We start from the raw sequence: 27,287 nt of genomic DNA, 5'->3' as shown, positions 1-27,287 counted from the left end.
TTATAGGAAATTTAGAAATTATAGAGAAATGTGCTGACAACATAAAAATCACAGGAATCCTACCACCTGGAAATAATCACGGAGAACACTTTTAGGATAATATTTTAAGTTTTTTTTCTGTGTAGAATTGTATGTGCATTTATATGTGTATATGATAAAACTGGATAAGAAGATATAGTTTGTGTCTTGCTTTATTTATTTAACATTACAGTGTAAATTATTACCCTTTACCAATAAATATTTGCAGAAAACATTTTTTTAAATTTTATTTTGCTTCAACTCATTTCACAGCCAAGAAAACAGAATTTTTAATGACTTCAAGCTAGTTCATCTTATGGATTTATCATAATTTGTTTGGCCCTTCCCCTATTATTTGAATTCTGGACGTTTCTAATTTTTTACTACTTTAAATCACGTTTAAATGAAAATTTATACATACTTTTCTATTTTGGAAACTTTTTTTCGTCTACATGTAAATAGAATCAGTAGAATGGATACAGGCTCAAAGGCTGTGATCTTTTTTTTTTCGTTTTTTGTTTTTTGAGACAGAGTTTCGCTCTTGTTGCCCAGGCTGGAGTGTGGTGGCATGACCGTGGCTCACTGCAACCTCCGCCTCCTGGGTTTCAAGTGATTCTCCTGTCTCAGCCTCCTGAGCAGCTGGGGTTACAGAGTGTACGCCACCACCCCCTGCTAATTTTTTGTATTTTTAGTAGAGATGGGGTTTCACCATTTAGGCCAGGCTGGTCTCGAACTCCTGACCTTAGGTGATCCATCCACCTCAGCCTCCCAAAGTGCTGGGATTACAGGCATGAGCCACCACGCCTGGCCTGGCTGTGATCTTTATGAAGACTTCAAGTCACTGGTTTCTCTCTTCGCAAGCAATAGTTACAAGAAGAAAAGTGATTCTTCTCTAGTAGTGAGTGAAAAAAGTAAGATGATATAAAATTAAATGTTTATTGTTATCTCAATGATTTAAAACACATAAAAATATTGGAATGATATATCCTAGTGATTGCCTCTGAGGAACAGGTTATCTTTCACTTTGCTAGACATTTAGATGTTTAAACACTAAGGATTCTTATGTATAGGCATATCCATTGTGAAACCCCATCTCTACTAAAACTACAAAAATAAGCTGGGTGTGGTGACACGCACCTGTAGTCCCAGCTACTCTGGAGGCTGAGGCAGGAGAATCACTTGAACCCGGTAGGCAGAGGTTGCAGTGAGCCGAGACTGAGCTATTGCACGTCAGCCTGGGTGACGACAGAGCAAGATTCTGTGTCCAAAAAAAAAATTCTTTGGGAAATGAACGATCTACCCTATATTATGCTCTCTGCTGTGTCCTATCTGAATGGAATCATAAAACTTCAAAGTGCTCTCCGGGAAGAAAAAAGATTCCAGGATCAAACTTGTTTAGAGAACACTGAACTTACTAGAGTTAAACAAGTCTGCTAATATGTGTACAATTGCCACCATATAGCCACAGCAATATTTTTGAACTAGAAATAGGATCATGTCTCTCTTTGACTTCAATGCATTCCCATTGCACTTAGAGTCAAATCTGAACCCTGTGTGGTGACTTTGACCACCCTATGTGGTAGATCCCTCAACCTCTTCAGCCTCAGTTTGCAAACCTCCCCTTTGCTCCTAATCTCTTGATAGGTATGTCTTCTTGATTCTTGAGCAGGTTAAGTCCTTTTCTGTTTCCAGGATTTTGTTTCTCCTTTGTGTTCTGCCTGGAGCAATACATTCTTATTCTTTAGGTCTCCAAGAGGCCCTTCTTGACCACTCCATCTGAAGAAGACCCCTCACAACCTGGTTTATTTTCCTCCAATGAACTCACAATTCAAATGCAAACCTGCCGAGTGCATTGGAAAGGGTAGACATTTTGGCTTGTGTTGCTTATAACAGAATACCTGAAATTGGGTTTTTTATAAAGAAAAGGAATTTATTTCGCATAGTTACGGAGACTGAGACATCCAAGATTAAGGGCTGCGTCAGGTGAGGGTTTGTTTTCTTGCTGGTGGGGACTCTGCAGAGTTCCGAGGAGGTGCAGGGCATCACACAGCAACTGGGCTAAGCATGCCAGCTCAGGTCTCTCTTCCTCTTCTTGTAAAGTCCACAGTCCCACTCCCATGGTAACCCATCAATCCATTAGCCTATTAATCCATCAATTCGTGAATGATTAATCTATTTATGGGAGTAGAGTCCTCGTGACCCACTCATCTCTTAAAGGCTCCACCTCTCAATATTGTTACATTGGGAATTAAATTTCAACATGAGTTTTGGAGCAGATACATATTCAAACCATAGTAGCTTATTTTCCAGATTTGCTTCAAATCTCTACTGTCAAAGACAATTGGTCAAGCCAATAATCCCTTTGTGTTTTCAGTTATAACTTAATGCATTCTAAAATTAACTGGGTTTGGAATATTCATGATGCCATTATGAATATCTACAATAAGAGAAGACAATTGCATCAAACCAACTAGCTATGTGATCTCTATTGTATCAAATGGCTCATTCACTAATTCCCCATCCCCCATAGGCCCTGTGAATTCACTAAATGAAACCACAGTATTGATTGGTGGAATTTCTTTGGAATTTAATAAGAACATTAGATTTTTTCCTGAACTGGGGAGCTTGAATGGGCTGAGCTGGAGCACTGTGTAGTCACAACCCAAGTGCTGCCCTTTCATAAGTCAGACCTGTAACATTACCTTCATTTGAAAGTCCTTGAATGTGCTTTCATCAGCTCTGTAAGTAAACTTTAGTCCATCAGTCAACTAGTTGGTGCCAACCATATGGGAATCTCTGGGGGGTTACAGAGTGGCACATGCTCCTGGTCATCCACTCAGGTATTTGTGTACTCCTTGGAGGAACAGGTCAACAAGAGGATAGGATGTTAGAACTTGAAAAGCCCTTGGAGATCCCAGAGCCTCCCCCTCGACTTTGCAGATGGAGGAACCGAGGTCTAGAGATGTGGGAAGAATGGCAGTGGAGCGGACATGAAGTCAGAGCTGCTGAAACACAGGTCTCTTGATTCTTTGTTTAGAGACCCTTTGTATTAGTCCTTTTTCATACTGTTATGAAGAATTGCCAGAGACTGAGTAATTTACGAAGGACAGAGGTTTAATTGATTCATAGTTCAGCGTGGCTGGGGAGGCCTCAGGAAACTTACAATCATGGCGGAAGGTGAGGGGGAAGCAATGCACTTTCTTCACAAAGCAGCAGGGAGGAGAATTGCCAAGTGAAGGGGGAAGAGCCCCATATAAAACCATCAGATCTTGTGAGAACTCACTCATTATCACAAAAACAGCATGGGGGAATCACTCCCACGATTCAATTACCTCCACTTGGCCCCTCCCTTGACACATGGGGATTACAGTGTTTACAATTCAGGATGAGATTTGGGTGGGGACACAAAGCCTAACCATGTCTCCCTTCCACTACAAGGCAGTCATACTACCAGAAATTAATACTCAGTACAACAGTGAGGGCAAGGCCACAGTGCATACATTATCAACAGTCAAGCAAGAGGCCCAGAGGACGAGGGCCAAGCAGTGGAGCAGTCAGCGCTCTACCATGAGTAGGAGCAGGCAGGTGGCTTGGCGAGGTCACGAAGACTATGCTTGCAAAGTGGAATTGAATCCAGAGGAGAAACAAGAAACCAGGGCATAACCGGTGGGGGGATTTCAGGGAGGGTCTCAAAGAACCAAGGAAAAACGTGAATGCATTCTTGATGCTCAGGGATCCATCATTGCTTTCTGTAGGCCCTGGACCTGCATTCTGTCCCACAAACCTTGAACAGCTGCTGCTGCTTCTTCTTTTTTTTTTTTTTTTTGAGACAGTGTCTCACTTTATCACCCAGGCTGGGGTGCGGTGGTATGATCACGGCTTACTGCAGCCGCAACCTCCTGGGCTCAAGCAGTCCTCTCACCTCAGCCCCTAAGTAGCTGGGACTACAGGTGTGAACCACCATGTCCAATTATATATTTTTATTTTTATTTTTATTGTTTTATTGATGCGGGGTCTCACTATGTTGCCCAGTCTGGTCTGAACTCCTGGGCTTAAGCTATCCTTCTGCCTCAGCCTCCCAAAGTGCTGGGATTCCAGGCCTGAGCCCCTGCCCCTGGCCTTTTTCCTTTGTAAAGCTGGTAAACATTCCCTCCATGCATATGCCATGTTCTGTTTATTCGTTCATTCATTGATGGACATCTGCAGTGCTTCCCCCTTTGGCTACTGTGCATATTGCTGCTATGAACATGGCCAAGTCATTATCTGGGACCTTGCTTTCAATTCTTTTGGGTGTGCACTCTTAAATATTCTTTTGTACGGGTTCACACTGTAAATTCTCCCCCTAAGGAGAAACTCACAGTCATACTGACCTCTCCCAATTCACAAAGTAGAGGCAGAAGTGCCTCACACTGATTGGGGTGAGCAACTCTCCAGGGTTTACATGGGGCTAACGGTTTTACTCCTCCCTTAGAGGTGCAGGAGGCCAGAGGACCTTTTCCCCTGATGACCGTCAAGAGTGCACGTTATTACAAGCTACACGGCAGTAATGGGAACTCTGGGCTGAATGTTATGGTTGCCCTCTGCCACCTCCCCGCTAAATGGTTGTAAAAATGGGGGAGTGTGTGGGTGAGGGATGATTGTTACCTTAATTATTTTAAAGTCTTGAGAAATTAATCAGTGTCCTGATGATTGTTTACACTGGGCCATACAAGGACTGACGGCAGCACAGCGAGCTCGTCCAGCTGTTCCCAGATGTTGAAAGGAGCCATCAGGAAAATCGAGGAGGCTCATGAACAGTGAAGCTGAGAATATTTTCCTAATGATGTGTAACTAGTAAAAAATGAACTATTTGGTTTCTACCCTAAATTTAGTTTAATCCATGACCTTTATTTTCTGAGAAATGAGGGAGTCTATGACTACTGGACCCCTTCAAAAATGGTAGCTTTCTCCCCGGATGCAATGAGGGTTTCCTTTAACTGAAAAATATGGCCATGATACAAAGGCATAGATTTTCAGAGACCTGCTTTATTTAGCCATGCAAGCAACTTGTTAATAGCACCTAATTGTTTTATAAAGATCAGAAGACGTAAGTTTGCCATCAAATTTGGTTTTATTGATTCCTCTCATAGACTTCTTTATTGCAATAATTTCATACTATTTATGAGAAGAGGGTTCACTACACGCTGTTAGCCCCAGACGAGGCACAGTGAGAATTTAGTCACTCATCCACCTGTTCAAAGGATATTGATCAAAAACCTACTAGGAACCACAGGTCTCAGTGGGGCTTACCTCTAAGAGGAGTCTGAGGAAAGGAATGGGGGTTCAGGTAGTTTATTTGTGAGATCACCCCAGGATGCAGGAATGAGAGAGGAGAAAAGTGAGGCAAGGAGAGGCAGAGAGCCCATGAAGGTCGTGTTAAGGAGGAGGGCTCCATCCTGCTGTGGACACTCTGAGAAAACATGTGGAGCGTCTGAGAATGGTCCATGAAGAGGATAGGGGTGGGGTTGGGCGTTTCCTCCTGCCCCTCATTGGTTGAGATGAACCCCTGGAGACATTGATGTGTCTGCATATCTCTAGCAAACTCCTAAATAGAAAGAAGCAGAGACTTGAGGTAGGACGCCATCGGTTTGCTGGCACCTGTCCTCCTTCCCCGCAGGTCAACCCAAAGGTGGGGCATGATGACACAGAGCTGGGCAGTGCTGGCATCTGCTATCCCATATGTGGTGCTGATGCTAGGATTAGAGAGAGGCACAAAAGAGATACCACCTCTGCTCTCATGCGTGAGGGAAGACAGGCTCTAAACAAAGAAGCGCATGTGAGTGTCTTATTGTGATAAATGCCATACGGGAGATAGCCAAGGTATGTGCATTAAGGGGAGTCTGACCAAGTCTGGAGATTGAGATTATTTCTAACTCAAAATAAATGAAGTCTTAATTTGTATGATTCACAAATTGGTGTTGTGATTAATTCCCATAAATTTTTGTGCTCATCCTGATTATCCAAGAATGTAGAGTACCAGGTGACAATCTCATTCTAGAACCTTCGGGAGGTCCTAGCAGCCTGAGAGCATGGCTGGGTTGTTCTGATTGAAATGACTGAGCAGGTATGATGGAGTGGTTTATGCATGGATGCATTTAGAAATAATATGTATTTACTAAATGTAAGAATAATAATCTGTCTCTTGCAAAATCATACACACACACACATATATACCTCCTGTAAATGTCAGAAACATGTATGTATTTGTGTACACATACATGCATATGTATATATACTTCTTATAGTCAAAATTACACCAAACATACAGGTTTACATCTTATTTTTAGTTGATATTATTTTTAAAGAATTATAATTTTTATGATACTTTTGATGAGCAAATATAGAATGTGGTATACTCTATAGCATGAATATACTATAATTTGCTTTTATGTCCAATTCTATTATTAGAATGTAAATTGCTTCCAGGTTCATGTAATTTTAATCAGTACTTCAGTGGATATCTTGAGCATAAACCTGGGTCTGAATTTTGGAAAATTTTTTGGTATAGATTTATAAAATTCTAATTTCTAGGTCAAACAGAATAAAATTTTTAAGGGTTTTAATAAGTGTTATCAAATTACTTTTCAGAAAAAATGAAGTAGGGATACAAATTTTTTAAAAAATTACTCGAACATTTGGGTTCTATTGATTAATCTTTTTGTTAAAACAATCAGTCTGGTTTTATGTTCAGGGTTTTTAAATGCTTTTATTTTCATTATTGGGAAAAGAGAGAATGAAAAATATTGCCTGAGCCCTATCCCATCAGATAGAATGCCAATGTTTTTATATAGATGTAACTAAAAGATACTATAATTTTCTTTTTTTTTTTTTTTTTTGAGACAGAGTTTCACTCTGCTGCCCAGGCTGGAACGCAGTGGCATGATCTCAACTCACTGCAACCTCCGCCTCCCGGGTTCAAGTGATTCTCCTGTCTCAGCCTCCTGACAGCTGGGATTAGAGGCATGGGCCACCACACCCAGCTAATTTTTGTATAATTTTTAGTGGAGACGGGATTTCTCCATGTTGGCCAGGCTGGTCTCAAACTCCCGACCTGAGGTGATCCACCCACTTCGGCTTTCCAAAGTACTGGGATTATAGGCGTGAGCCACCGTGCCCAGCCAAGATATTATAATTTTCAAGTATTTTCTCTTTCTTTTCTTTTTGACAAGTCCCGGAATTTTTATTTATTTTTTATTTTTTTTTTTTTTTGGTCACTGACATGTGGACCTTGTTTGTGAGTATATATGGGGAGTAGGTACGTATGTGTACATATATGTGTGTGTGTTGGGGGGATCAATGAAATGCTAGCCATGTCCTCCATTTTTTTCTCTTTTTCTTTTCTTTCTTTGTTTTTTGTTTTTTGTTTTTTGCTTTTTTTTTTTGAGACAGAGTCGTCTTGTTCTGTTGCTCAGGCTGGAGTACAGTGGCTCGATCTCTGCTCACTGCAAACTCTGCCTCCCAGGCTCAAGTGATTCTCTTGTCTCAGCCTCCCAAGTAGTTGGGATTACCAGCATGCCCGGCTAATTTTTGTAGTTTTAGTAGAGACAGGGTTTCACTATGTTGGCCAGGCTGGTCTCGAACTCCTGACCTCAGGTGATCCCACCTCAGCCTCCCAAAGTGCTGGGATTACAGGCGTGGCTCCCCGTACCCAGTCAAAATATTCTAATTGTCAAGTATTTTCTGTTTCTTTTCTTTTTGGCAAGTCCCTCATTTTTTTATAGATCACTGACAATATGAACCTTGTTTGTGAGTATACACGGAAAGCATGTACATATGTGTACATGTATGTGTGTGTGTGTGTGTGTCAGGGGGATCAATGAAATGCTAACCATGCCCTCATTTTTTGCCTTTCACTCTTAGTGTAGGTAGGCTTTTCTTTGTTATTATTTTATGTTATTTTTTAGGGATGACGTCTCTCTATGTTGCCACTGTCTATGGAGTGCTATTCACAGGTACCATTGTAGTTTGCTATAGTCTCGAACTGCTGGGCTCAGGATTTCCTGCCTCACTCTCCTGACTACCAGCATAAGCCATCATGCCTAGCTAATGTTTTTAACCAGGAATTTGAATTGGCATCATTTCGTTCAGAATGACGTGTTTATATTCTTGATGAGGTAATTTTTGAAGGCCTAATCTACGAACCAAAGCATGGATGCCTTAGGGAGGAATTTACTTTTGTTTTCTAAATGAAAATGTTAGAATGTTTTTGTTTTCTACAGAACGTTTTTAAAACTTCAATCGGCATGAGAATTTCTGTTTTCTCAACCACGACTCTCTCATGAAGTAAACAGTGCCAGGCCGCCCTCCCTTCCACGAGCTTAGAAACTTGGTTTTTTCATTGCAGTTTCTCTTACTTTCAGATCGGAAGTAGGAGGGAAAGCCAGGAGGCCTTGAACTGCTGGGCTCTTTCTCATCTATTTACCTACTTCTATCAGCCTGACCATTGGAACTGAAGAGTCGATTAGGTCAAATGGTTGGTCAATGCAAGTTAAACAAGTTACTTGCTTAAAAAGAAAGAAACAAAATAATAAAAGCAACCTTTTTTCTTTTAACCACTCAATGGACCAAATGAAATTCTCTCCCTCACCCCCTCCCACTCTGTGCCTGTGCTGTTGACGGTCAGTTGAGGCTGCCAGGACAGAGGAGTGACTAGGACAAAAGAGCATGATAACACTTGAAGTTTTGGCCAACAGAGGGGTCAGAGGCCGGAAAAGCAAACGGAGATCAAGGGACAGAGATAACTGGGGGCAAAGCCCATGCAAATACTCGGTGACCAGGAGAGTGGCCGTGTGGAGAAGCAGGGCAGGAATGTGACCACCCAGCCAGGCGGGGGGCTGCTGGCGTGGAGGCAGCTGCCTGCAGCCTGGCCCAGCTGCGTTTTCTCCTCTTTCACCCTGGTGAGAACTATTCTTCCTTGGCTTCTGCCTGGGGACCCTATAGGTGCTGAAAATGGAATGCAGCTGGCAGGTAGTCGAGGGACAGTGAAAATGTGGACCCTCTGCAAAGGCAGTGCCCTGATATTGAGGAAAAAAAAAAAAAGAGCTTTATTGCTTCTTGTCAGGCTATACTATGTTATAGGAAGAGTTGGGTTCCCCCAGAGAGAAAGTGCAGAGGGTGCTGGGAGCAGGATCCTCAGTTTGTAAGAACACACTCACTGCTCTCAGGGAGCCGACAAAATCTTTAAAAAGGGTAATTGAAGGTTCGACGTTTGACATGTAAAATCAAGTCGTAGCTTGGGTTTTCCAGAAGCAGTCCCTGAGACAAAGATTTTAGTATAAACAGTTTATTTGGGAGGCGATCCTGGGAAACACCAGAAGGGAAGTAGGAAATTGAAATGTCGAAGGAAGCCAATCAAATATGCATTATTGAGCAGATGGCCCCTGTGACCAACTAGGCTCAGTATCTCTGGGGAACCCCCAGAGAGAGTGTAGAGCAAATTCCAGAATTATGCCATCCAAGGGGAAAGGGAGCTGAGTCATTCATCTCTCAGCTGTTGCAAGCTATTGGTGGAGGGATTTTCCCAAGAGGCATTACCTCCCAGGCTTGTCCCCACTTTGCCTGAGTGGCCTCCAGTGGTCAGACAGAACCCAAAGGAGAAGAGCCGGGGTGCAGATTGGAAGAAGCTATTCTGGCCCATGAGCAGAGCATCAAGAATGTGGGCTGCAAAAGGTGAGTTGGTGTCCTACATTGCTAGGAAAGCTCAGCATTGCACTCACAGAGATATCCAAGATTCAGCCAGGAGAGTCCTTATTATTTACTCCCCCACTAATGATCATCCCATCAATTTCATTGATCAAAAGAGACAGGAATACAGTTCCTCCGGCAGCTGGGTCTCCAGCCCTTCCATCTGTTTTGGTGGTTTTTGTTACAAACTTCAGGAATGTATCTCAAGTAATGAGATTTTTTTTTTTTTAAATTAATCACTCCTTTGTACAAATCCAGGCTTATGATGAAAGGCAATATGAATTACAACAACTTCTGAGGCAGCAAATGCCTGGATAAAATAATCAAGAGAGAAAGCTCAGTGGACAGTCATGGAACCACATATATCCGTTTGCCAAGTTCGTAATTTTTGAGATAGCAGCCTTCTGACAATTTTGATGTATGTCTCACATAATCATCTACTATCTTAATTTGTAACATTTCTTTTAAACTCACCAGAGGGCATATTCTTTCAGAAGCTCAATTATGTGCAGTTAGCTGTTTGACAACACTTTTGGCAAATGGTTATTAAGAGAGTAGGATCTGTGCTTTTGACAAACAGGACAGTGCAAGATTCCCAGCACGTGCTGCTGGGAGGGTACCCAGGGCGTGAGACAAATCTCCTGCAGATTTTTTGAGAAACGTCATACATTGATTAGCATGGAGACTGAGAAGTTGTGACTTCCTATCCTGTAGGGTACACTCCCAGTGAGGAAGGGGAAAGAGGAAAGTCATTTAACAAATGTTTATTGAGGGTTTACTATGTACCAAATCAGAGATTCTTTTTGGTCTCAGGACACTTTTCACTCTTAAAAAGTACGAAACCCACCAAGTGCTGTTGTTTATGTGGGCTATATCTACTGATATTAATCATATTTTAGACGTTAGAACTGAGAATCATGTTAAAAATTATTATTAATCCATTTAAAAATAATAAAACCACTATATATTAACATAAGAACATATTATGGAAAATAATTATATTTTCTCAAAGAAAAGACTATATATCAGGAAGAGTGGCATTGCTTTAACTTTTTGCAAATCTGTTTTGTGTCTGGCTTGGTAGATAGAAGACAGCTGAATTTTTATATCTGATTCTGCATGTAATTTGTTGTAATATTTTGTTTGGTGGAAGCATATGAAGAGAATCTGGCCTCACACAAATATATGGTTGGAAAGAGGAAGAATATTTTAATAGCCTTTTAGATAATCGTGTATATTTTTCTTTTTTTTGTTTTTTTTGAGACGGAGTCTCACTCTGTCGCCCAGGCTGGAGTGCAGTGGCGCGATCTCGGCTCACTGCAAGCTCCGCCTCCCGGGTTCACGCCATTCTCCTGCCTCAGCCTCCCAAGTAGCTGGGATTACAGGCCCCTGCCACCTCGCCCGGCTAATTTTTTGTATATTTAGTAGAGACGGGGTTTCACCGTGTTAGCCAGGATGGTCTCTATCTCCTGACCTCGTATCCGCCCGTCTCGGCCTCCCAAAGTGCTGGGATTACAGGTGTGAGCCACCGCACCCGGCCAATCGTGTATATTTTTCTTTGATGTGATACCCAAACTTGACAAGTAGTGTGTTGATCTTTCTTTTCTTTTCTCCCTCCTTCCTTCCTCCCTTCCTCCCTCCTTTCTCCTCCTCCTCTTTCCTTCTTCTTTTCTTCTTCACCTTTTTTTTTTTTTTTGAGACGGAGTCTCGCTGTGTCACCAGGCTGGAGTGCAATGGTGTGATCTCCACTCACCACAACCTCCGCCTCCCAGGTTCAGGTGATTCCCTCGATAGCCTCTCGGAGTAGCTGGGACTATAAGCGTGCACTACCACGCCCGGCTAATTTTTTTTTTTTTTTTTTTAGTAGAGGCGGGGTTTCACCATGTTGGCCAGGATGGTCTCGATCCCCTGACCTTGTGATTCACTCACCTAGGCCTCACAAAGTGCTGGGATTACAGGCTTGAGTCACCGTGCCCGGCCACTTCTTCACCATTTTTAAGTGAACATTAACATCACTGTCAACCATCACCATCATCTCCAGAACTCTTTTCATCTTGCGAAACTGAAACGCTGCATCCATTAAACAATAACTCTCCAGTCCTGACTTCCCCCAGGTCCTGGCAATTTCCATTCTGCTTTCTGTTTCTATGAATTTGACGGCTCTGTGCACTTCATATGAGTGGAATCATACAGTATTTATCTTTTTGTGACTTGCTTATTTCACTTAGCATGTCTTCAAGGTTCATCCATGTTGTAGAATGGGTCCAAATTTCCTTCCTTTTTCAGGCTGAATAATATCCCAATTACATATGTATACCACATTTCATTCATTCATTCATTCATTCATTCGTTCATTCGTTCGTTCGTTCATCTATTCCTTCAAGGACACTCGGATTGCATCCACTTTTTGGTTATTGTGAATATTGCTGCTATGAAGATAGTTGCACAAATGCCTGATTGAGTCCCTGCTTTTACTTCTTTTGGTTATATACCCAGAAGCAGAATTACTAAGATTGTGTGGTAATTCTATTTTTAATTTTTTGAGTAATTGCCATACCATTAAGTAGTAGTTTCTTAAAGGTTAGTTACAAGGTGGAATCTGAAACCATATTAATGAACTTTTGTGACCTGTTACATTAAAATTCATTGGTCTGCCTTGCACATTGAATAAATCTTTAACCCACACGTGATTCTTCAGTTTGCATGGGCCATTTGGAAAAGACTTGTTCACTGAATTATGTAGCTTTTCCAAATAACAGTTCATCTTTAATATAATATAAAACAATCACATCCATTGCCCCTCATATCATCAGAAAAATCTTCAAAGCATAGCAAGCTGTTAAGTTCATGGTGGCTGATACAATTCTGGTTTTCACTTGAAAGCATGTATTTAATCATTAGCAACAAATGCTGCCAATTGTTTTCCTTGAAGTGGCAGTCTCACTTTGTTCATTTTCAAGAATGTATCTATCACTTACTCAAGTCCTAATCACGATAATTTGTAGTTTTTTAAGTAATAATGATATCTACGGGGGTAGGAAAAAAATATTTTGAGAGTAGTTTGGATTTCATAGACTTCCTGCAAGTTGCCTTGGGGATGGCCAGGGTCTGTGAGCTGTCATTTGAGAACCACTGTATAAATACAATGCTGCTTGGCTGAAAATTCATACACATACTAAACACATATGTATAGTATATCTCTTATTTGTTAAGAAAACTTATTTTCGCTATTCGAAAAGAACACAGATCTATAAATGAAAATTCACTGAAGCAAACATATGACCGTAAAAATCAGCAGTAATCTCATCACCGATGAAATAGCTATATTTAATAATACACTACCTGTGCTTCTAGATAACTACCTCTATCTATTTATCTACATATTTACCTTTTTTTTTTTTTTTGAGGCGGAGTCTTGCTCTGTTGCCCAGGCTGGAGTGCAGTGGCCAGATATCAAGCTCACTGCAAGCTCCGCCTCCCAGGTTTACACCATTCTCCTGCCTCAGCCTCCCGAGTAGCTCGGACTACAGGCTCCCGCCACCTCGCCCGGCTAGTTTTTTGTATTTTTTAGTAGAGACGGGTTTTCACCGTGTTAGCGAGGATGGTCTCGATCTCCTTACCTCGTGATCCGCCCGTCTCGGCCTCCCAAAGTGCTGGGATTACAGGCTTGAGCCACCGTGCCTGGCCCATATTTACCTTTTAAAAATAAAATCCTATTAAACAAATTATTATGTAACCTGCTTTGTTTGTATAATGATATGGGATAAATATCTTCCCTGCCATTAAACATTCTCATGAAGATACTTTTTAAGAAAAGGCTTTACATTGAATCATATGGCTATATCAAAATTTATTTTTGTATTTATTTTTTTGAGATGGAATCTCACTCTGTTGCCCAGGCTGGAGTGCAATGGAGTGATCTTGGCTCACTACAGCTTTTGCCTCCCAGGTTCAAGCAGTTCTCCTCCCTCAGCCTCCCGAGTAGCTGGGATAACAGGCATGTGCCACCACACTCGGCTATTTTTTTTTTGTTTTTGTATTTTTAGTAGAGAAGGGGTTTCACCATATTGGCCAGGCTGGTCTCAAACTTCTGACCTTGTGATCTGTCCACCTTGGCTTCTCAAAGTGCTGGGATTACAGGCATGAGCCACCATGCCCGGTCTCAAAATTTATTTTAACCAAAGTCAGGAGTTACTCGTTATAAAAATTCTGCATGTATCATTCTTTTTTCTTTTTTTAAATTTGAGACAGGGTCTCTTTGTCAGCCAGGCTGGAGTACACTGGCATGATCTCAGCTCACTGCATACTCAGCTTCCCTAGGCTCATGCAATCCTCCCATCTCAGCTTCCCAAGTAGCTGGGACTACAGCACATGCCATCACGCCCAGCTAATTTTTGAATTGTTTGTAGAGACGAAGTTTTGCCATGTTGCTCAGGCTGGTCTCAAACTCCTGGCCTCAAGCAACCACCTGCTTTAGCCTCTCAAAGTGCTGGAATTACATGCATGAGCTACTCTGCCTGGCCCTTTCTTTTTTTTTTTTTTTTTTGGAGACAGAGTCCCACTCTGCCATCCAGACTGGAGGAGTGCAGTGGCACGATCTAGGCTCACTGCAGCGTCTGCCTCCCAGGTCCAGGCAATTCTCATGCCTCAGCCTTCTGAGTAGCTGGGATTATAGGCCTGCACCACCATACCTGGCAAATTTTTGTATTTTTAGTAGAGATGGGGTTTCACCATGTTGGCCAGGGTGGTCTTGAGCTTTTGAGCTCAAAGTGATCCACCCACCTCAGCCTCCCAAAGTGCTGGGATTACAGGCGTGAGCCACCGTGCCCGGCCCCTCTAACATTTTCTGACTCGACCATTTGGTTGTGTATCAAACGTGTAGAAAGAGGGTAGAGTTGATTATGGTCCTCTAATATTCTTATTAATATTATTTTTGATTGTAGGAAAATACATATAACAGAGAATTTATCATCTCAGCCACTTTTAAGGGTACAGTTCAGTTGTGTTAAGTACATTCACATTGTTGTGTAACTATTACCACCATCCTTCTCCAAAACTTTTTCATCTTGCAAAACTGAAGCTCTATACCCATTAAACACCTCCCAGCCCCTGGTAATTTCTATTCTAGTTTTTGCCTCTACTCTAGGTACCTCATATGAGTGGAATCACCCAATATTTGTCTTTTTGTGACTGGCTTATTGTACTTAGCATAGCTGGCCCACTGATTTTAATAGCCTGCTTTTATGAGCCAGCACCAGGATGGTTCAATTAGTGTGTTTCAAATGGATAACATTAGGATTTTCACATTCCTGAACAAATTTGGTCAGGAAAGGGGATGTATAAACAGTGTTATTGCTTTTGAGAGGGATAATTTGTCTAAATGAGTTTTCAGAAGAAATGGCACAGCATCAGTATTAATGAGGTTGTCAGTGAATGTCTATCTATTTAAAGAAGAACAAAACCAGAATTTCAGGCATGTATTTTCTTGCCATTTTGTGGCAAGAAGCATAATATCCTGGACCAGAAGGGTTTTAAAATCACTGACAGTTTATTGTCTTTACCCTTCCTCTAAGACTGAAGGACTCCTCATTTCTTTTTTTTTTTTTTTTTTTTTTTTTTTTTTTTGAGACGGAGTCTCGCTGTGTCTCCCAGGCTGGAGTGCAGTGGCGTGATCTCGGCTCACTGCAAGCTCCGCCTCCCGGGTTCACGCCATTCTCCCGCCTCAGCCTCCCAAGTAGCTGAGACTACAGGCGCCCGCCAGCACGCCCGGTTAGTTTTTTGTATTTTTAGTAGAGACGGGGTTTCACCATGTTAGCCAGGATAGTCTCGATCTCCTGACCTCGTGATCCACCCGCCTCGGCCTCCCAAAGTGCTGGGATTACAGGCTTGAGCCACCGCGCCCGGCCAGGACTCCTCATTTCAATGGCCAGTTTGGAACAACTGTTCTTGTTCTGATAGAATGTTGCAGCGTTAGGTTTGTCTTGGTAGAAATTCGAGGGTAGTATAAGCACCACAACCCAAAGCATTGTGTCGGTGGCATTCCAACTCTTTTGTTTTTCGAGACAGTTTCACTCTTGTTGCCCAGGCTGGAGTGCAATGGCATGATCTTGGCTCACTGCAACCCCCGTCTCCTGGGTTCAAGTGATTCTTCTGCCTCAGCCTCCCTAGTAGCTGGGATTACAGGTACCTGTCACCAGCTAATTTTTTTGTATTTATAGTAGAGACGGGGTTTCACTATGTTGGTCAGGCTGGTCTCCAACTCCTGACCTCAGGTCATCCAGCCACCTAAGCCTACCAAAGCGCTGGGATTACAGGCGTGAGCCACCACGCCTGGCCAGCATTCCAATTCTTCATTAAAATTAATTTCGACTATCAAGAAAGTCTAAAAAAATCGAACACTCAAAGGATTTCAGAAGATGCTGTACAGACGTGGAAGGCTGCCTGTGTAGAAGAGGGAGGACCCGTGGCAGGAGCTTCTGACTTCCACTGATGATTTGCTTTGCGCCAGACACACATTTACTGAGTGTGTCAGTTCATCTCATTTTACAAAAATGCTGTGAGGTGTTGGGGCCGGGCGCGGTGGCTCACGCCTATTATCCCAGCACTTTGGGAGGCTGAGGCGGGCGGATCACGAGATCAGTAGGTCGAGACCATCCTGGCTAACACGGTGAAATCCCGTCTCTACTAAAAATACAAAAAAAAAAAACTAGCCGGGCGAGGTGGCGGGCGCCTGTAGTCCCAGCTACTCAGGAGGCTGAGGCAGGAGAATGGTGTGAACCCGGGAGGCGGAGCTTGCAGTGAGCCGAGATGGCGCCACTGCACTCCAGGCCTGGGCGACAGAGCCAGACTCCGTCTCAAAAAAAAAAAAAAAAAAATGCTATAGGTGCCTCTTCTTAGTGCTATTTTAACAAGTGAAGAAACAGAAGAGAGAAGGGTTATATAATTTTTTAAAATCACAGAACCGAGAAGTGAAGGAGCAGGGTTTGAATTCAGGCAGTCCAATTCCAGACTCTTTGGAGCTTAATAAGCCTATCTCGAGATTCCTCATCTCTCCACAGATGGCTAAGTATTTATTAGACTGGCCTGTTGAAGAAAAAACCTTTAAAAAATAATATAACACTTTTACCTAAAAATTAGTAATAAAATAGAAAGCAGTAGAAGTAATATTTTTTGTGGTAATATAAACCTCTGATAAAAGTTTTTTGATACATGTTTTTTGGAAATATTTTTGGGAGCTTTGCAAGTCAGAACATTTGAAAACTCTCTTCTAATCTACAAATGATTTTGGAAAAGAATGATTGTACCAAATCTGATTTTATTCGAAATGAGAAAAGATTAAAATTATTTAAACCCAGTAGGTAAAAAGCTACTCCACTACCTTGGTGATCACTTTAATTGTCTGGAATACATCAATGGAATGTTAGTCAAACACAAAATAAGAGACTGCCTTCGACATAGTACATGAAAATTATTTCCTTTACCAAAAACAGAATCAGGAATAGCTCTGTTTTAAGAAAAATGTTATTAAACAAAGCAAATGTGTAAAGCAGGCAAAGTGGATCACACCCAAATGACCACATGCCCAGCAAGTATAAGTAAACATTTTAATGGCCTTTCCTCCTTGTTATAGTGATATATGAAGCTATGCATTACTTTTTAAACCAAGCAATCAGATTTAGCAGAATAAGCCTATGCATTTCATCCAGGATTATGACAGCGGATTAGGTAAGGCCTACAGGGACGGGACAGCCGGTGAGCGGGCTCCCAACCACCTACTGAAAATTTAAAGGCATTTTCTGCTTTCAGATCCCTATCACGTTCTCTACTTTCCTGCAAGAGGCAGATTATTGCGGTCCCCTGGGAGCCACTCAGAGGGGTCTCAGGGCACAGAGGTTATTTGATTCAATTACAAGAAATTCGATGAATATCTACAAGGAACTCAGAGCTGTGGTGGGTGAGAACAGTTTTGGAAATATGGAAACGATGAATAAGGCAATGTGCCGGCTCCTAAGGATTTGTGGTCTTTTTTAGGGAGAGGAGAAAAAAGTGCATGAAGTAAAGAAAAAGCAGGGAATGAGAGAAAAAATGGAGGAGCGAGTGCCACAGTCCAGTCAGTAAGTGCTACATCAGTGCCCGGAAGAGCGAGAGAGAGAGGATGGAGACTGTGCTGGGAAGTCCAAGACACAGGGGCTGCGAGGATGGTAGCTAACACAATAGTGGTCCCCCGCAAAGAAGCAAAGCAATGGCATAGAACTAAGAGCTCTAACTCAAGACAATTTTCCTGAAATACAAAAACTACATTTTGAAAATTATCATATTCCTGAGAATATTAACCCAGAATGACCAACACTGAGACATATTCTAGCAACATTTGGGGGCTTACAAAAAAGAAAAGAAATCCTTTGAGCAAGAACCTGACCCAGAAAGTGAATTCGATTATCATCAGATTTTCGACAACGATGTTTTATGCCAGAAAAAAAGTACAGTAACATCTTTCAGACAGCCCCTTCCTGAAGATTCTCCTAAAGGACTAGCTGTAGACAAGCACAATGGCTAGAGGACAGTCACACAGGACTGGGGTTGGTAGTTACTCTAGAGCTAAGATTAAATGAGGGCTAAACCAGAGGCAGGACAGTGCATATGATGGTTATACGATCTGACAATGCAGATATGGGATGACCACAAAAATAGGGGGAAATGGGAGAGCATATGAAAACATTATTTTGTTTGGTTTTTGAGACAATCTGTTGCCCAGGTTGGAGTGCAATGGTGGCCTCATAACTTACTGTAACCTGGAACTCCTGGACTTAAGCAATCCTCCTAACTCAGCCTCCCAAATAGCTGGGACTACAGGTGCATGCCACCACACTGAGCTAATTTTTTTTTTTTTTTTTTTTTTTGTAGAGACTGGATGTTGCTATGTTGCCCAGGCAGGTCTCAAACTCCTGGCCCCAAGTGATCCTCCCACCTTGGCCTTCGAAAGTGCTGGGATTACAGGTGTAAGCCACTGTGCCTGGCCTGAAAGCATTTTTTTTAAACAACTCTCATAAATTATATCAACTGTTAGAGTATGATATTGCTATTCTGATACTGCGGTGTATAGTATGGGATAAGCAGTCATCTTTTTATATTCTGTACCTTTCACCTAACCTCGGGATAGATCACTGGACACAACATCAACCTTTTACTTCTCTTTGTAAACCAAGTTATTTATTTATTTGTTTATTTTTACCAGCAGTGACTTTGGAGGCTTGCTTTAATAACACCACTCCTTCTCAACTTCCCAGGTTTCCGTCTCTGTGCGAAGGGCTTCCATTCATTCCTGTTGTCCTTCTTGCCGTATTCCTGGCTGTCTAGGTTTAGCATATTTTGAAATCTGGAAGAATATTTATCTTCAAACTGGTAGGGATTTTTGTTTATTTTATTAATCTCTAAAGGTCTGTCCTGGACCACTGACAGCCATTGTCCATTTCAAACTCGATTGTTAGCAGAATTAACCTGTCATTTCACGGAAATAGTCTGTGGTGCTGGAAACTGAAACTTTCGCACCCAGGACTTTACTAGGCATTTGGTTCAGTGTGGTTTATTTGGATGTCACCGAATGGCCAACGGCTTAGTTTGCTTCTCTTCCTTTTGTATTTTCCAAGGCAGAAAGGAGAAAATGCTGGGTACTCATCACTCAGAAGCATGTGTTTTATTTTTCTTCATAGACTTTTCTCCATGTGATTATGATTTACGTGTTTATGACTCTCTCCCCATAACAGCAGGGCCCTTTGTTTGCTGTTGTTTCTGCAGCACTTGGTGCTGATGGCATTTCAATAAATATTTGTTGAATGAATGAATGGGATGATTTTAGATATTATGTATTTGTGATAAAGCAGATATGTGCATTCTTTTTTTTTTTTTTTGACACAAGTCTCCCTCTGTTGCCCATGCTGGAGTGCCCATGCTGGAATACAGTGGCACGATCTCGGTTCACTGCAACCTCCCCCTCCCGAGTTCAGGCGATTCTCCAGCCTCAGCCTCCCGAGTAGTTGGGACCACAAGCGCGTGCCACTACACCCGGCTAACTTTTTGTATTTTTAGTAGAGACGTGGTTTCACTATGTTGGTCAGGCTGGTCCTGAACTCCTGACCTCAAATGATCCACCCGCCTCAGCCTCCCAAACCACTGGGATTACAGGCGTGAGCCACTGTGTCTGGCTGATATGTGCATTCTTGAAGGAAGGCTCTATGAAGGGTAGTAGGCTTTATTACCGACATTTGGAATAGGAGATGGAAAGGTACAGGGAATTTTGTCAAATGCCAGAGACATATTCCCAAAGTTACCTTGGCCACCTATTGTTCTTAAGATTGTCTACACAGCTGCCGGACTTAAGAGAGTCAGTTTCAGTTTTTTTCTCTGCCAAATAACTAGCTGTTGCATGATATTTTGCCTAAATAAATGAATAAATGAATGAATAAAACACATTATTATTTTAATTGAATGAGACAGAGTGGGGTTATTACTCAGCAAGAATGTATCCTATCACTAAGTATATTTTTAGTAAGAAAGAAAATTAGTTTTTTGGGCTATAAGAAAGAGGAGGTGGGAAGATCCTCAGGCCTTACCCTACACGTTCCTCAATAAAACCCTGTAATGCTCTTGTCCTGGGCTTCAGCTCTGAGACCATTCCAGAAGTCAGAAAGAGGAGAACACAGCCGGGCACTGTGGCTCACGCCTTTCATCCCAGCACTTTGGGAGGCCGAGGCAGGTAGATCACTTGAGGTCAGGAGTTCAAGACCAGCCTGACCAACATGGAGAAACCCTGTCTCTATAAAAAATACAAAGTTAACTAGGTGTGGTGGTGTGCGCCTGTAATGTCAGCTACTCTGGAGGCTGAGGCAGGAGAATCACTTGAACCTGGGAGGCAGAGGTTGCGGTGAGCCGAGATTGTGCCATTGCACTCCAGCCTGGGTAATAAGAGTGAAACTCTGTCTTAAAAAAAAAAAAAAAGAAAAAAAACAAAGAAGAATAAAGAGAACACAGGCTTCAAGTGATAGGGCTGCCGTGCACAGCTGGAAACCCTGAACCTTCCCTTTGTCTGCTACACACAGCTAAGGAGCTGCCTGTTCTTTCCAGCACCTAAGGGTCTGTGATAGGTGAAGCCTGGCTCTGGGGTCCCCTCACTGTCCCTATCAGGCCTTGGACACAGAGGGGTCATGAGCACCTTAGCTGAGTGAGGTGAGTGACAGTTGCTCAAGTGTTTTAGACAGGCAAGTTGTCCCCTAGTCATGGACACAAAAGGGCCTGGGAGAAAGGAGGACTCCAGAGAGGAAAAAAAAATGAAAATCAGAGACCCAGACCTGAGAGAGAGAGAGAGAGAGAAGAGAAAGAGAGAGAGAGAGAGAGATGATAGATTTAAAGCCTTTAGGTGAGGACTGGAGACTTGGGGTCTAAGAGGATATTGGGGGCCTGGGAGACTTGCTAAACCACTGAAAAAAAACACAAAAATTTAAATATTTAAAGCTTTATGTGCTTCCAGATTCAAAAGCAAAAAAGAAGACTATGATAAAATGTCTTCCTCCCACTCCTGTAAGTCTCCAACCCCTGGCCTACCAGCGATCTCCCTTGAGGCGTTCACTATTTCCTGTGCATTTTTCCAGAGCTACATTACACATAAAAAAGCAAATGCATCAATAAGTGTTTCCTTTAAAAAATAAATAAATAGAAACTTGCTATATATATTGTTTTCATCTTAAATTTTAGACATTTGATATTCTATCTGGAGGGTTCATCCATATCAATGCATAGCGTTTCCTCGTTTGACGGCTGTATATTATTTCATGGTATGGATTTATGATACTGTATTTTACCAGTGACTTGATGGACGTTGACATAGTATGCAATCTTCTGCTATTACAGCCAAAGCTGCCACAACTAATCCTATATTTAGGTTATTCCGTTAAGTCTGAGAATATGTTTCTCTGGGAGACAAATTCTGAGAAGTGGACTTTCTGGACAAAGGATATATGTGTTTGTGATTTTGACAGATTTTTGCCAAAATGCCTACTATAGAAGTTGTATCAATTTACACACTCTGGCAATTTATGAGAGAGTTCTATAACCATGTTTTAATGGGCACTCGAGACCTTGTAGGCAGCCAGAAGGGGGCTGTTAAAGGTCTGAATGCTACAGTGACCATAGTTTTGAAATAAAAAAAATGAGGACCCAGGAGGTACACTTATGGGGAAAACAGGACAGAATATTTATACTAGAGAGTGCTGTGAATTCTCTGGAACCTGTGGTCACATTGATGGGCTCAGATACGCGTGGAAATGCATGCAGAGACTTGTAATGTACTCAGTGGATGTCTGTTGCCTCAAGTTCATTTTGGCAGAAGTTGTACTACGCCTTTTTTTTTTTTTTTTTTTTTTTTGAGATGGAGTCTTGCTCTGTCGCGTAGGCTGGAGTGCAGTGGCCGGATCTCAGCTCACTGCAAGCTCCGCCTCCCGGGTTCACGCCATTCTCCTGCCTCAGCCTCCCGAGTAGCTGGGACTACAGGCGCCCACCACCTCGCCCGGCTAGTTTTTTGTATTTTTTAGTAGAGACAGGGTTTCACCGTGTTCGCAGGATGGTCTCGATCTCCTGACCTCGTGATCCGCCCGTCTCGGCCTCCCAAAGTGCTGGGATTACAGGCTTGAGCCACTGTGCCCAGCGACTTTTTTTTTTTTTTTGGAATCTTGCTCTGTTGCCCAGGCTGGAATGCAGTGGCACTATCTCGGCTCAACACAACCTCTGCCTCTTGCGTTCAAGCCATTCTCCCGCCTCAGCCTCCCAAGTAGCTGGGACTACAGGTGCGAGCCACCACACCCAGCTAATTTTTGTATTTTGCGCAGAGACGGGTTTCACCAATGTTGGCCAGGCTGGTCCTGAACTCCTGACCACATGATCCACCCGCTTCATCCTCCCAAAGTGCTGGGATTACAGCCATGAGCCACCGCACCCGGCCATACTAAGACATTAACATAGTAAGACATAAGACTTAGACATACTAAACATACTAAGACATTTAAAGGCTCAGTTCTGTGATTCCTCACAGCCTCAGGCCAAGGCATTCTTCGGCCACCAGAGCACTTGATTCTTATTTTATTTTATTTTGAAAGAAGGTGGGGAGATCACATATTAGGGAGCGATTTCTGTATAATCGATGAGCTCAGCAGTGGCACCGGTCCAATTTCATCATTAAGGCCGTGTGTACATGATGTGAAAACAACCTGTGAATTCCATCCATTCAAATCATCGGAGTGTTGTGGGGGGTGCAGGAGGAGACCAGTTAAATGGATTGTTAGATTTAATTGACTGGCTGCTTGAACTGATGAGACAGTTCCATTAAAATGGTCGATCCAATTAGGTCATGTAAGATGATTGAAAATACAGGATCAATTGCTTCTGGTTTCATGTTTTCATTCAGTGCAGGCTTAGCTGTCGGAGTACCCGGCAACATCTTCATGCCTCGTATCTCATTTTAGCATCTGGGTGGCCAAAGTGTGACTTGGACTTCCAATGTGTGCCATTTAACCCTGGACAAAGCTCAGGCAAGGCAAACAGTACACTTCAAGAGTAATAGCAATGAGGACAGTTTACTCTCGTTTTTATTGCATTTTGGATCACAGAGGGATGCAAACAGCATAATCTTTTTAAGAGGTTCGGCTCTGTAACAGTCTTAATCCAGTCCTGGAATAACAGTGATATGCATGTTTGTTGTCATTATTTTATAGGCACATCCTCCTAAACACATTGCCAAAGAAACTCTTGGTTAATTTCTTTAAAATTTGGTCACAATTCACCACCAGGTGCAAGATTGAGCCATGTGGTTAAATAGCAAGCATTGCATGATGATCTGAGATACAGACCAGAACCGATTTTATTCAATGAAAAGCTGCAAATGCAAATAGAGTTCTTTATCAAAACTGCTAATCTCAGCAATGTTAAATAACATATTATATACTATAGTAATGCTTTTTTGTTATGAAAGAAAATATCCATGCCAAATTTGGAAAATAAATAAAAGAAAAGAAAAATCCCCAGACCCTCTCCAGCCAAATGTTATTATCCACTTTAAATTTTCTTTGCGAAGGGGTGGGAAAAACAAATCAAATTAAATCTGTATTTTGGGCTTATTTATTTCTTGTAAGATAAGAAAATTGAGATTAAGCTATCAAAAAAGCATCTAGGTATAATTTGGACCCTTTGTAATCCTAACTGTGGGCACGAATTTTATTAGAGCCTTCTTTAATTTTGGGAGAAAGCTTTTCCACCGCTCTAAATCTCTAAATGGAAATTATTAAAGTACCTGGGCCTTCACTTTCTCTCCTAGGAATAAGAGTTTACCTGATGATGCTTTTTGCAACGAGACAGAAAATCCTAGTTTTCCTTGGTAATGTTTCATATTAACTCTGAGCTGACTTCAAGAAATCCCAAAACGTGCCAGCGTTCAACTCCATCCCACGGCCTTTGTGGTGGCAACTGCCAATCAGAAGCTGCCCTGTCTTTGGGAACAAGGTCAAATGAGTTGATTCTCTGCTGGCTTTCTGACGCTATTTTTTTTTTAATTGAATTCCAAGTGAAATCATTCTCTGAACAAGTGACCATTTTTACTTATTTATTTATTTATTTTATTTTATTTTATTATTTATTTATTTATTTATTTATTTTTGAGACGGAGTCTCGCTCTGTCTCCCAGGCTGGAGTGCAGTGGCCGGATCTCAGCTCACTGCAAGCTCCGCCTCCCGGGTTCACGCCATTCTCCTGCCTCAGCCTCCCGAGTAGCTGGGACTACAGGCGCCCGCCACCTCGCCTGACTAGTTTTTCGTATTTTTTAGTAGAGACGGGGTTTCACCGTGTTCGCCAGGATGGTCTCGATCTCCTGACCTCGTGATCCGCCCGTCTCGGCCTCCCAAAGTGCTGGGATTACAGGCTTGAACCACCGCGCCCTGCCACAAGTGGCCATTTTTAAAGGCTGCTCCCAACCCTGTTTTTGAAATTCACACATCTCAATGAAGGCCAAAAAACTGTTTTCTGAAAGAATCAAGCTCTCTTTCGATAGAAATAATTTTAAACAACTTAAAAAAGAAAATAAAAGAAAAACCTAAACTCAACAAGATAAAGAAAGGGAGAAAGATATTGAACCGGTATCCATGTAATTTCATTGACAGACAAGCTGAGGGAAGCGCAGGATGCCTATTTTATTGAGCATTTACTATGAGCCATGCACTTCTGCTCATTTCACCTCATAAAATCAAGGCATGGGAAACTGAGATTTACATATGAGAGGTGGGGCTAGAAGGAAGAGAGGGAAAAGAGGAAGAGAGCTTTCCAAAGCCTGGGTCTCCTTCCCCATCCTTTTTTATTGTGATAAAATATCTAACATACAATATAAGATTTACCATTTTAACTATTTTTAAGTGTACAATTCAGTAGCATTGTTTACATTCACGATGTTGCGTAACCATTACCACTATTTCCCAAACTTTTCAACAGATACTTTGTAACCCTTAAGCAATGGGTCCCTAATCCCCCTCCCCCTGCCCTCTGCTAATGTCTATTCTACTGTCTGTCTCTATGAATTTGACTACTCTAAGTGCCTCAGATAAGCAGAATCATACACTGTTTGTCTTTTTGTGACTGGCTTACTACATTTAGCATACTATCTTCAAGGTTCATCCACGTTGTAACATGTGTCAGAACTTCATTCCTTTTCAAGGCTGCATAATGTTCCACTGTGTGTACCCACCACATTTTCTTTACCCATTTACCTGTTGATGGAAACAACTTGGATTGTTTCCACCTTTTGGCAGTTGTGAATAGTGCTGCTCTGCATAGGAGTGTACAAATATCTGCCCGAGTCCCTGCTTTCCATTCCTTTGGGTAGATACTGAGCAGTGGCAGTTTTGCATTTAAGCCTTACCTTTTCAGCATATCTCTAGAGACGCTGGCTCTCTATTATTGAGGTGGAAGCAACAGCATCAGTAACAGGAGAGAAAACTGGATGTGAGTAACAAAGGGTCTTAATTTTGCTTTTTAAATTGGAGACACACGTTAAGGGGGAAAATCCAAGTAAAAGCAAAGGATCTCATTTTCTCCCCTTTTTCCCTTTTCCTTCTCATTCCTCTCTGACTTCTCTGCCTCTTCCCCTCCCCCAATGCATTACAGCCATCCCCTTCTCTCCTCTCAAGCATGTGAGGAGTGACTGGCCTCCCGTGTTTATAAGGCTGCTCTGCAATGCGATTGCTCCTCCAGGACTTTATTAATGCCATTTACGATTCCCGTAATAACTAAACCACACTGTTCTCCAAACACCGGGCCTTGGAGAAGTCATTACCCTGCTGATCACAACAAAACTTAATTCTAACGGGCTGCCTGCTGGTGCAATCCACTGTGAGTAACTCCCTGTGTTCTGGCAGTAAAAACAAATTAAATTAAAGATCCCTGTTCACCAAAGGCCTAATTCTAATTTTTGCAAAGTTTCCATTAAACAATATTGTCTACAGAAAGTGCTCACTAACATGTTCCCCCTGGGAACGACATGGAAAGGAAATTCCAATAGGAGAATTATTAAATTTCCTCATTAATTTTGTTACACCCTCTTAGCATTTATTAATAATATGAGAATGATCCAAAGATCTGTCCTCTTTGAATTCTGTAAAGCATTTATGGAAATTAGACTTCATCAGGGAGATGTGAACTGCTGAAAATCAGAGATGAACAAAACAATAGATTAAAAGGAGTTTGCTTTGGTAATAAATATGGTAATGTAGAGTTCCTTCTTTTTTTAAGAGCATGGAAACATTTCAGGGAATATGTTAATATCATTTTCCCTTGCAAGAATCTCAGTTCAAGTAGTTTTTTCTTTTTCTCTTTTTTTTTTTTCTCAGTTTCCAGTATTTTAAAAATATTTCATGACAGTGATTTTTCACCTTGCCTTTGATTAGCAGTCCCTGGAAAAACTGCGTGTCGTCTGGGAAAAGCAAGTCAAGTTGCTCTACGTGTGTGGGTGTGGATAAAGTAAAGAGGTGTGTGGGTGGGCTTTCCACACAAAGCAGTTGGTTGGTTTATTGTTGTTGCACAACTATGGTGAATTGTTCGATTTCTTCCATTTCACTTTATTTGACATGGATTCCAGGGTTCTTTAACAGTATTTCCTAAGTGCACGTGGGCTATACCATGCCCCATGCTTAAAACATGAGGGTAGAGAAATTGACAGAACAAGTGACCAAAATTTATTGAGGACCTATCAAGTTGCAGGTACTATATTCTAGACGCTTCTATAGATCTTTAAAAAAATTTAATTCTCACAGCAGAACTTTAGGATAGATATTTTTTTTTTTTTGAGACGGAGTCTTGCTCTGTCGCCCAGGCTGGAGTGCAGTGGCATGATCTCGGACCACTGCAAGCTCCACCTCCCAAGTTCACGCCATTCTCCTGCCTCAGCCTCCCAAGTAGCTGGGACTACAAGCACCCACTACCACGCCAGGCTAATTTTTTGTATTTTTTAGTAGAGACAG

The 27,287-nt window shown here is 41.9% G+C and overlaps 1 long non-coding RNA gene across 1 annotated transcript in view; it reads left to right on the top strand.

Annotated features, from left to right (window-relative positions):
- Window positions 1-8,966: 8,966 nt before the first annotated feature.
- Window positions 8,967-27,287, top strand: part of LOC126938404 (uncharacterized) — a 52,356-nt gene continuing 34,035 nt past the window's right edge. The window contains exon 1 of the long non-coding RNA XR_007720084.1: window positions 8,967-9,726. This is a non-coding gene — a long non-coding RNA (uncharacterized LOC126938404). The remainder of the gene's footprint in view (window positions 9,727-27,287) is intronic.

This window comes from Macaca thibetana, chromosome 16 (assembly GCF_024542745.1).
Source record: "Macaca thibetana thibetana isolate TM-01 chromosome 16, ASM2454274v1, whole genome shotgun sequence".
NCBI lineage: Eukaryota > Metazoa > Chordata > Mammalia > Primates > Cercopithecidae > Macaca > Macaca thibetana.
Note: the sequence above shows the minus strand (reverse complement) of the source record. Positions and strands in the feature narration are given on the sequence as shown.